Source organism: Felis catus, chromosome A1, assembly GCF_018350175.1.
Source record: "Felis catus isolate Fca126 chromosome A1, F.catus_Fca126_mat1.0, whole genome shotgun sequence".
Lineage (NCBI taxonomy): Eukaryota > Metazoa > Chordata > Mammalia > Carnivora > Felidae > Felis > Felis catus.
In genome coordinates this window covers 124,220,449-124,231,359 of record NC_058368.1, presented here as the reverse complement: position 1 = coordinate 124,231,359, position 10,911 = coordinate 124,220,449, and the positions used below count along the sequence as shown (strand labels likewise).

Genomic DNA, 10,911 nt, shown 5'->3' with positions numbered 1-10,911 from the left:
CAGTTTACTAGTCAGCATGTAAGTCTTTCCATGTAATAATCATAGTAATAATAATCATAAAGCAATAATAACATACCTTTACATTTATAAATATTTTTGCACATAAAGCAACTATATATATAATTACTATATATATAATATACTATACATATATGATATAATATAATATACATATATGTAATATACTATACATATATATATATAATTTTGATTTCATAATGACTTGCTGAAATAGGCTATATTCCTATTTTACAGATAAGGAAATGGAGGTTCAGATGAGACAAGTAACCTGCCTAAGGTTATAGAGCTAGTAAGTGGCAGAACCATGTGGTCTTCTGTCCCCTCACCTTATGATTCCTCTCCAACCCATCATCTTACACAGTAAACCATGACCAATTGTGCAGTTTGTAAAAGGTGTTGTGCCTGCCTCAATTTGCCTAACTGGTTGCTCCCACCAAGGCCTGGCAGAACAGAAACCTGAACCAGCAGCGCCCTACCCCATGAACAGTGCTTTGCACCCTTATACATAATGTGACACCTGGGAACTTCGCTGAGAGACTAACACAAAACGTGAAGTCATCAGAAGGCACGAAACAGCAACTAATAAGTCTCTATATTGGTGGTGTTCCTTTTCTTCTAGAATGTTAGTTTTACAAATGCTATCATAGATTTTCCTTTAAGGCAGCTTTAATGATGTGACCCATTTCCTTATGTGAGAAAGGCTCAAGAATATTGGAACTCATTACTTGTCTCAAAGAAGAAAATATTTTGTTTGGCACAATGTGGACTGTTGATCCACAAGTTCAACCTGACTGTTCTACTTAGAATAAGCACAAATGAGTTTAGATCCACAAATTCGGGATCTAAATATTCTGGCCAAATTCTAAAGAAATTGGCCGTCTTACAAGTGAAAATTCCAACCAAAATGAAAAACACCTTGTACAGAGGCAATACTGTATACTTTCAGAGACAGGGCCAAGGCCATGCTGAGGGTTTTCAGAGTCATGCAATGGTAACTCTTTCTACCCAGGATCTGTCATACTTCTAATCAGTTTTTTCCCCACTGTTTGGTCTTTTTGCCCTACGTAGCAAGTTTCTCAGGTCATGATGGAGTATGTGTTGTTGTCTAAAATTTTTCTCATAGAGAATATGAGGAAAAGGCCAAGTGGGCCAGAGGCTTCTAGGAAGTTCGAGCCTCCCTTCCCCTCTTCCTCTCCCTTATAAGCCATATCCCAGAAACCATGCCAAGAGGAGCTTGAGGTGTGGCTGTAGGAGAGGCAAGAGTTATGGAGCAGTATGTTATATGCTCCCTTCCAAGACCAGACCCAGGCTAATTTGAAGTCCCATACCCTCTAGCTATGTCTACTGTCAAGATGTGTATCTGTGAAATCTACTGGAAGATTTCATTGAGCTAATAAAAGCATTAGGAGTATAGTCAATAAAATGAGCTTTTAACAACATGGAAAATTGCTTAGGCCATAAGAAACAAAACCAAGGGCATATACAAGTAAAAAAAAAATGCTTAGAAAATAAGATTTGAAAAAAATACACCAAAATATTGACACTTCTAGGCTGGAAGTACTCAGGACTACTGCTCTATCCTGCCCAGTCAACATTCTCCCTTCAGAAAATAATCCCCTATATTTGCTTTGGTGAACCACCCTCCCCTCATTCTCAGACAAGTGTCCTGGGTGAAGCTACAGATGTGGAACCCAGTGCACTAAAGCTAATCATCTTATCTCATTCCCCTGCCATAATCTGTGCATGGACATGTAGCCTAATTAGAGCCAATGAGACATGAGGAAATGTTTACTACTAGACTTTGGTGGAAAGGAAGCTTTCACTCTTCTATTGAAATGGTGTATGATGCTAAGTTTCAAACTGCTACAGTCACTTGTCATCATAGAGTGAAAGCATGGTAATGACTCAGGTGACCACAGAGTAGAGTCCAAGGCTCCAGACATACTGTCCAATCCAAGTAAAGAGATAGAAGCCAGGTCCTTTGTGACATCATTTGAGCCATTGGATCAAAGCTTGCCTAGAGCCTCTGGACTTGTCAGAAGTGGTATTGGGTTATTTTGTCACTTGCAGTGTAAGGAGCCCTGTAACTGATACAGAAATTGATACTGTATTTTAAATTATGAAAGTCATTTTTCACTCTGTAATTTATGAATAGCCATTCCCATTGTGTTTAAGAACACAGTCTCTGGATTCAAATCCCAGAGTCTGTATTTAATAGCAATGAGACCTTGGGATAGTAGCTTTACCACTCTGGACTCAGTTTTTCCATCTTTAAAAGGTGTATAATAATACTTACTGCATGGAATTTTTATGAGGATTGATAATTAAGATATAAAGCACTTAGAAAAATGTCCAGCACATGGTAAACACTAAGTGTTTGTTATCACTTTGATTTCCACACAAAGTGATCCCCAAAGGAAGCTGCATGGCAGAGCATTGGGGATAGAAAAGATTTTTCTTCCAAATGTCTCTATCCCATTACATTTTTGACAAGCTCGAAATAATGAAAATCACTAGAAGGTATTTGTGAAATATGTGGTGAGGTGACAAGGTGGCATCATGACAGAGCATGATTTTGAGATCACTGAAGACTTGGGTTCCAGTCCCCACAAACAAATTTTTAGCTGTGTGGCCTTGGATAGTTATTTAAATTTTCAGAGCTTTTGCTTCCCCTTATGTAAAATGTGCATGAGAACACCTTCCACATTGGAAAGATTATTTGGGATATTAAGTGCCTAGTAGAGTCAGTTGGCTGGCACTCAAAGGGTAGTTAAGATGACTAGTTATTCAGGCATTGAAAATTTGTCTCTGATCAGTTAGAGAAAACAGTATAACTTATTCCTACTTGGAAAAAATAACTTTCTCTTCTTTTTAAAATCAAAATCACAGTTTAAATGGTTTAGAATCATTTTGTGGATATAAGGTTGGATCAGTTAGTCCATGAGTGGCTAGGTGCTAGAGGTTTAAAGATATACTGGGTTTCCCTTCTCCCTCCTCCTATCATTACAGATAAACACATGGGATGTATTGTCCATTCTTTCATTTCTTGCTCTGCCTTCATGCGTGCAGAAAAAGGTGGTGTGTGAAAAAACATCCATGATAATGATGTTAAGAGGTAAAAGGGGAGAAAGGAAGGTATGCAGAAAGAGCCAGGGAAGGGAGATGTGTGATGGCACATTGGGGCATTGGCGGTCCTCTTTCACAGAGCTCCATAGACAGAATCAGAGCTGGACACAAAAAGTTCAGTTCCAGGCGGTTTTTTTTTAGTTTTTCCATTTATTTACCACAATCAAGAGTGTGAGCTGCCTTGAATGTCCCTGGAAATTTTCTACGTGACCTTTGAGGCTCAGTTCCCAAGTCAGTCAACCCTTGGGAAAATGCCTCATTTTAAGCTCTGGCCCTGGGTACTTGAAAGCAAGTTTTCATATGGTTGATCTCACTCCTCATCTCATTCCCTACACAGCAAAAATCACATTAAGGACAGCAGATATGCTGTATTCTAATTTGGGGTGTCTTACCTATGACTGTCATGGCAGATGTGAGAAGAGGGAGCATAGACTTGGAAGAGCTAAAAATTTTCTTCTGATATGTCAAGAAATTTTAGTAAAATTCATTCCAGATTATGTTTTTTCTCTTTGTACTCCCCATTTACTAACTCTCCCCATTGCTTTAGAAAACTCATCACAGCATTAATAGAGAATAAAGGTGTCAAACTCTTGGCTTTCAAATTCAAAAGCCTTGGTCCAGTATAAGACAGAAGGGTTTGGGAAGAGGGTTTGCTGCCCAGTTTTAATTCTCCTTTCTGCTGTGATAACAAACATTTAGCATCAACCTCCCACCCACACCCACTTCCAGGCCGATAAAGACTTCCCAAGTTGGGGAGAACAAAAGTAGAGAAATGAGTGTAAGCAAGAGAAATAGAGGTATTAGAGTTATAAGAAAGGCTCTTTTACCATGCCCTTTACCTTGAGGTTAGCTCTATGGTGGGGAAAGATGATGGAGGCTCATGATGATGTTGGGGATCTGTTACCATGTAAAATCCTGGGAGGCAACAGCCTAACGGTGTTTCCTAGCACACAATGTTGTGACATAGTAAGGTAAAAATGGTCACATAGAGTGCCATGGATAGGGAAAGCTTAAGGCAGCCCCTCTGAATCTCTAGCAGCCCCAGAGAGGCACAGATGAAGAGCTAAATTGCTCCTAGACTCTCAATAAGGGCACAACATTTAGCTGACAAAGGGCCCAAGGGGTCCAATAGCCATAACAGTGCATCACAAAAGTGGAAAGTGGCATACGACGTGCACATCATGAGTCCAGGTGTGTCAAAATTATCTCCACAGGTACCTAATGTAGCACCCAAGAACCACATGGGTCTATTGGTCATCTCAACAGATGCCAGGCCATGTCAAGACTAAGGACAGAAGCCCTTTCCTGCTGACCCAGGAGTTAGCCTAACACTGGAGAAAAGGAAGTAGAAGAGATCATCTGGAGTCATTTGCATTCTTTGTTGTAAGTTTCTCATGGCCTAGAGCAGGGAAAAGTCAGATATATTTCTGGGAGGAGGCAGTAACTCCTAGGATGAATATTGAAAGATGGTAATCAAGTTAGGCAAAGAAAATGAAGCAGGCAATGATAGGGCAAGGGAACAGCATACGCTGTCTTTTCTTGGCATGGAAGTAGAAAACTGTATTGGAAGTTGGCCCAGGAACCATTAGCAAATTGGTAATGTGACAGCCTGGTGTTGGAGGTTATATTAAAGATAAGGCTGGAGAAGTAAGGAGAGGTCAGGAAATGGAAGACTTTTAAGACACACAAAAGTGGCTTGGTGATAAAAAGGCTTTGAAAGAGATGGTCACATTTTCAGCATTGTGCATGATGGATTTGAGGGTTTCATTCTGGTTGTTTATTCCTCCCTAACAAAACTTAGTAATTTAAAATAACATTTTATTACATGTCACAGTTTTGGAGGTCAGGAATTGGGCAGGACTAGCTAGGCAATTCTTCTGCTCTCTGTGGCACTGATTGGCATCATGGTAGTATGCATCTGGCAGCTAATCTGGTATGGATGTTACAAGATGGTTTTACTTTTGGTAACTGGGCAGGTGGGCCACTGTCCCTCTCCATGTCATCTCAGCCCTCTTCATATGGTCTAAGAAGGAAATTAGACTTCTGACATAGGGGCTCAAGATTTCCAGATACCAAGGTGAAAGCTTTTCTTAAAGGTTAGCCCCTGGGTGCCTAGGTGGCTCAGTTGCCTAAGTGTCTTACACTTGATGTGGCTCAGGTCTTGATCTCAGGGTTGTGAGGTTGGGCTTCTTAATTAAAAGGAAAAGAAGAAGAAGGAGAAGGAGAAGAAGAAGAAGAAGAAAGAGGAAGGAGAAGGAGAAGAAGAAGGGGAGGGAGAGGGAGGAGGAGGAGGAGGAAGGAGAAGAAGGAGGAGAAGAAGAAGAGGAAGAAGAGGAAGAGGAAGAAGAGGAAGAGGAAAAAGAAAAGAAGGAGGAGAAGGAGGAGGAGGAGGAGGAGAAGGAGAAGAAGAGGAATAAGAGGAAGAGGAAGAATAAGGAGAGGAAGAAGAAGGAGAAGGAGGAGAAGAAGAAGCTGCCTCTGAACTGGCATAGAGGCACTTTTTCTGTATTGTATTGATCCATGCCATACTCAAGCTTCCCTAAATTCAATAGGAAGAAAAATAGACCTCACCCTTCCACAGGGGATATCATGGAATTTGTAACCATCTTTAAGCCACCACAGAGTCTGAGGAGGTGAGATTGGAGGTAGAGAGAAGTACAGAGTTATTATAATCCCCAGTTCATTAAGTATTCTTGCATGAGCACTTCCAGATATTGTCTATTTCTTTATTTTATTTAAATTCAAGTTAGTTAACATACAGTGTAGTCTGTTTCAGAAACAGAACCCAGTGATTCATCTCTTACATTTGACACCCAGTATTCATCCCAAAAAGTGCCCAAATGTTCTCTTAACACCTTTCTCACAGCACTATGACGTAGCTGTAATTGCTGGTTTGTTTACCTTTCTCATTAGACTTTGAGAGTCTCAAGAACAACACATGTCTCTTATTCAGATCCATATCTCAGTGCCTGTCACATAGTGAATGTTCAGTAAATGTTTATGGAATAAATGAATTGAATAAACTGCAACAGTTGATATCCCCTTAATTCCTGGGTCTTTGGAATACCAGAGCAAGCTCCTATTTAATATAATTCCCTTCTCTCGATCCAGCTCTTTTTATTGACTTAAGAAATGCCAGATTTGAATATGTAAAAATAACATTCAGTGTATACATATATGTAAATAGCTTTAAACTTTTGCCTGCTATGTTAGTTTTCTATTGCTGCACAAATTACTATAAACTTATCTTAAACAACACACATTTATTATCTCACAGTTATGGGTCAAGAGTCTGAGCACAACTTGACTGAATTCTCTGCTTTGGGTCTCACAAGGCTGCAGTCAGTTTGGTGGCTGAGGATGCTGTCTTATCCAAGGCTTCACTTGGGCAGGATCTGCTTTTGTTGGCAGAATTAAGTTCCTTGAGGTTGTAAGACTGAAGGCTTCAGTTACTTACTAGCTGTTGGCCAGAGGCCATCTTCCATTCCTTGATACATGGATCTCTCCATATGACTGCCCACAGAATGCCAGTTTGCTTCATCAAAGCCAGCAAGAAAGAGTCTCCTCACAAGACAAATATTTCAGTTTCATATAACATGGAGGCCACAATATGGCAGTTTGAGTTTTCAAAGCCACAACAGAGAGACACTAGCAAGATGGTCACTGTAATCTTACATAGCATAGTTCTTTACAGCCCTTCTCTCATGGAGAAGAAATCACACAAAGAACACTGGGAAGCAAGAGATCATACATAGAATTTACACTAAGTGTCTGTGTATCATGCCCGCCTACAGCAAAATAGTGATTCTCATAATTTGAAATACAAGCTAGATTAGCTTTGTTCCCATTCTTATTTGACTCAAAGCTAAATTCCATTTATTTGTCAATCCCAGAAAATGATCAAACCCTAAAATTCTAAAGAAAAATCAGGACCATTTTCAAAACATTCCAGCTATTCCTACAAGTATATTCATTTAATTTTTGCCTTTTCAGTAGGCACCAGTGCGCCAGCTTCCCTTGAGGAGACAGACACACATTTGCCTCAGCCATTATTTAATACAATTAGTACTGAAACTTTATCCAAATTCTAGGCAAAGGGCTGGAAATTCTTGGCCATACAAACCCATAAAATAAAATATTTTTTTTTAAACATTCATGTTGGTACTTTCTTATTTATCTGGTTTTAGTACTAAGTATCAAACTTCTAGCCAAGGAATCTGTTTTGTAACTGAAAAGTATTCTTGCATATGAGGGTCAACAGTGGAAAAACCTTTGCTTCTCCAAGTGTTGTGTCAATGTTAACAAAAGCAAAGTATGGTGAAAATCCTTAAGGTGATATTTTTTTTTTCAACGTTTATTTATTTTTGGGACAGAGAGAGAGACAGAGCATGAACGGGCGAGGGGCAGAGAGAGAGGGAGACACAGAATTGGAAACAGGCTCCAGGCTCTGAGCCATCAGCCCAGAGCCCGACGCGGGGCTCGAACTCACGGACTGCGAGATCATGATCTGGCTGAAGTCGGATGCTTAACCGACTGCGCCACCCAGGCGCCCCCTTACGGTGATGTTTTAAAGCTAGTCTGGGCCACTGCAAAGCTGTAGTCCTAATAACGGACTTCCTTATCCTGTATATTTGTCTGGGAATAGGATACACCTGACTGTTGCTCACACTTCTGCACTGGCCTTTCATTCTCCCTGTGAAAGAGGGTAGTGCAAGATCATTGACAAACCCACAACTATTTGATAGTTATCCAGAGGTCTAGAGTAACAAGATGCTAGACTCCCTCTGTTTCGATTTGCATTTGTGTTTAACCTTTATACAGAGCAGTATTTATTTCATTTCTTTTTTTTTTTAACTATTTATTCATTTTGGGGACAGCACAAGCAGGGGAGGGGGAAAGAGGATCCAAAGCAGGCTCTGCACTGACAGGCTGACAGCAGGGAGCCCAGTGTGACTCCAACTCACGGACTGCAAGATCATGACCTGAGCCAAAGGTGGACACTCAACCGATTCAGCCACCCTGGTGCCCCTATTTATTTCATTTCTAACTCTCTTGATCTACTATAGTTATTCATTAAAATGAAATAAAATAAGCAAATACTAATAAATTAAGAAGTTTCTGCTAAATTCTCAATTTTAAAACGATAGTCATAAAACTGTGGTGTTAGAATAGTGGTCACCAGTGACTTTCCAATAACCAGAAGGGTCCTTTTGCGGGTGTTGGTCATGTTCTTTTTCTTGATCTACATGCACATTATATGGCTCTGCTCAGTTTGTGAAAAACTATCAAGTTGTGCTCTTACAGAATGCCCAGTGATTATATATTATTCTTCGGTAAAATTTTTGAAATGAAGTCACATTCATGCTTAGTTTTGTTGCTATGAAACGAATTTGTCATGTTTTTGAGCTTGCAAATTTGGTTGCAACTTGATTTAAGTTCATATTTCATCCCAGACTTATTAAGTAGATTACAGTGTGGCTGAAACTGCTCCATTTTTAAACTTATTTTGAATTACTTTTCATTTTTCTTGGTGAATCACATGCTATTAGGTTACAAAGATTTGGAGTCCCCAAGATGTCCCCAACTCACCATTGATTAAATATTTAATTTTTTTTAATTTAATAATTTAATAAAAATTTTTAATTTAATAGTTTGAATTAAATATTTAATTTTTAAACTTTCTAAAGTATTTTATGCTAATAATGAAAAACATTAAACTAGGGGACTGAAATTGGTAAGAGTAGGACCCAGAACACAGAAGGAGGAAACCTTTTAAAGGAATAAGGCAGTGGGAAAAGAAGAAAAGGATATACAGTTGCCTCCTAAATTGGGGAAAAGATAAGATTGCTCACAAATGATGGTATTGGTTTTTCCCAGGGAATAATGAAACAAGATTCCGTGCTAGGAATAAATGTCAGGGTGGGGCTGGTAGTTCAAGCACAAGGGATAGTTAGGAAATAGTATTGATAAGGTAAATATGGCTGAAGGTCAAGGGGATTGAAGATACTAGTAAGAATGCAGTTAAGAAAGTTGCTAAAAGGGTTCCCACAGTTTAGGGAGATAAAGTGAAGGTAGGAAATAACTAATAAACTTTGAGAACCAAGACTAGAGGTCATGCTGAGGACAAATCACAGAGTAAGTGGGAGTGAGGGAGTAAGAGAGGTCCAAGAGTAGGTGGCTGTGGGTAGAAAGAAACTTAACAATTGAAAATTTTGCAGGTGGAGTAATTTCATCTGATGACTGGATTCAAGGAGTGGCTACATCTGTGGGTTTCTGACAGAGTGAAGTTGAAGATGATTGGAACAGAGAAAGATGAGAAATTGTGAGGTCAGGGTGCTAACTGAGTCATTATCATGTTTGCTGAAATCATTAGGCTGGGGCAGGACATGGGGATAGTTCCAAGGCTGACACAGAGTTTCGGAAACACACTTGGGCACAGGCAAGGAAGTAAATGGCTATCTTGATGAGGGCCAACTGTATGCAAATAGCAAGCAGGCAAAATTTCTCTCAGACATATATTACCTTTGTCACATAGCATTTTTTCCTAGCTTTGTTCACCTACTCTCAAGTCACCTCATTGTCCTCATGTTGCTCTCTCACTGTACACTTCCCAACTCTCCACTTTTGATACATGTGAAATCCCACATGATCCTAAGGCATACTTGGAAAGTTCTTAATTGATATGTCACTTTATCCCACTTATTATTGAATTTTTACAGGGCTTTCTCATGACAAATCCTTAATGTAAAAGTGGTCATTTTGGGCCACTACCCTAAGGAAATGTTTGCAAAGTCCTAGAATTCCAGCCAAGGCAGAAGGGCTCTTCCTGTTCTGAAAAATATTTCTCCAATATTGATTCATTCTTTTAGCCCAGGAGTTTATCCCCACAAAATGTGAGTTTCTTAGAGGTTAGGGCTGGACTAAGGCAGTACAGAGATACCCACAAAGGGACTAACTCAGTCTTTTGCTTTTTTGACCAGTGCACAAGGCAGACTACTGTGCTGTGAGATACTTTTTCCTTCTGACTTTATTCCCTGTGCCAGAGAAATATCATTTTCAATATATGCTGTGATGTGAAAGATTTAGGAAGCATTGACATAACAGACATTTAATGACTACAAATTTATTTAGCACCTACTATATACAAAGCACCTCATCTATTTTAACTCATTTAACCTCTACAGCAACCCTATGAGGTTGGTACCCTTATTCTCATTTTGCAGATAAAGAAACCAAGATGACCTGCCAAAGGTTACAGACATGGTAAGGGACAGCACCAGGATGCAACCTCAGGTCATCTGGAAGCAGAAGGTATACTTAACCACTACACATTGCCTCTAAATAAATGTTTGCTAGATCTAAATAAAAATTTTAACTTAACTAGATGTTATATGTTTGTTTTAAACACCCCTATAAATGGCAGGACTAGAATACAATCCAGCCACACTCTGTAAATTAGCCATGGGATGATGAGGAACAGCAAGCTGAACACACTGAAGCCTTGTCTATGTCAGAGTGCCATCTCCAAGTTTGCTTGGGACTCCCTTAACACTAGACCTACTTCTCTGTCTTTTAAAAATTATCTGAACAACAAAAAGATCATAGTATATCCTGCGTTTTACTCTGGATCTTCAATGTAATGAAAAACTTTATAATTGTTAATTTATAGGTATATTGCCCTCCTACAGACTGTCATTTTTCCACAAAAGGCCCTGGCCTCTCATGTGTTTCTTTACACACACACACACACACACACACACACAC

The 10,911-nt window shown here is 39.4% G+C and overlaps 1 long non-coding RNA gene across 1 annotated transcript; it reads left to right on the top strand.

The window, feature by feature from the left end:
* Positions 1-1,161: 1,161 nt before the first annotated feature.
* On the top strand, positions 1,162-10,753 carry LOC123386409. Its single transcript, XR_006600206.1, has 4 exons — positions 1,162-2,092; positions 4,362-4,530; positions 9,366-9,474; positions 10,371-10,753. It is a non-coding gene; the product is annotated as an uncharacterized LOC123386409 (long non-coding RNA).
* Positions 10,754-10,911: the final 158 nt, after the last annotated feature.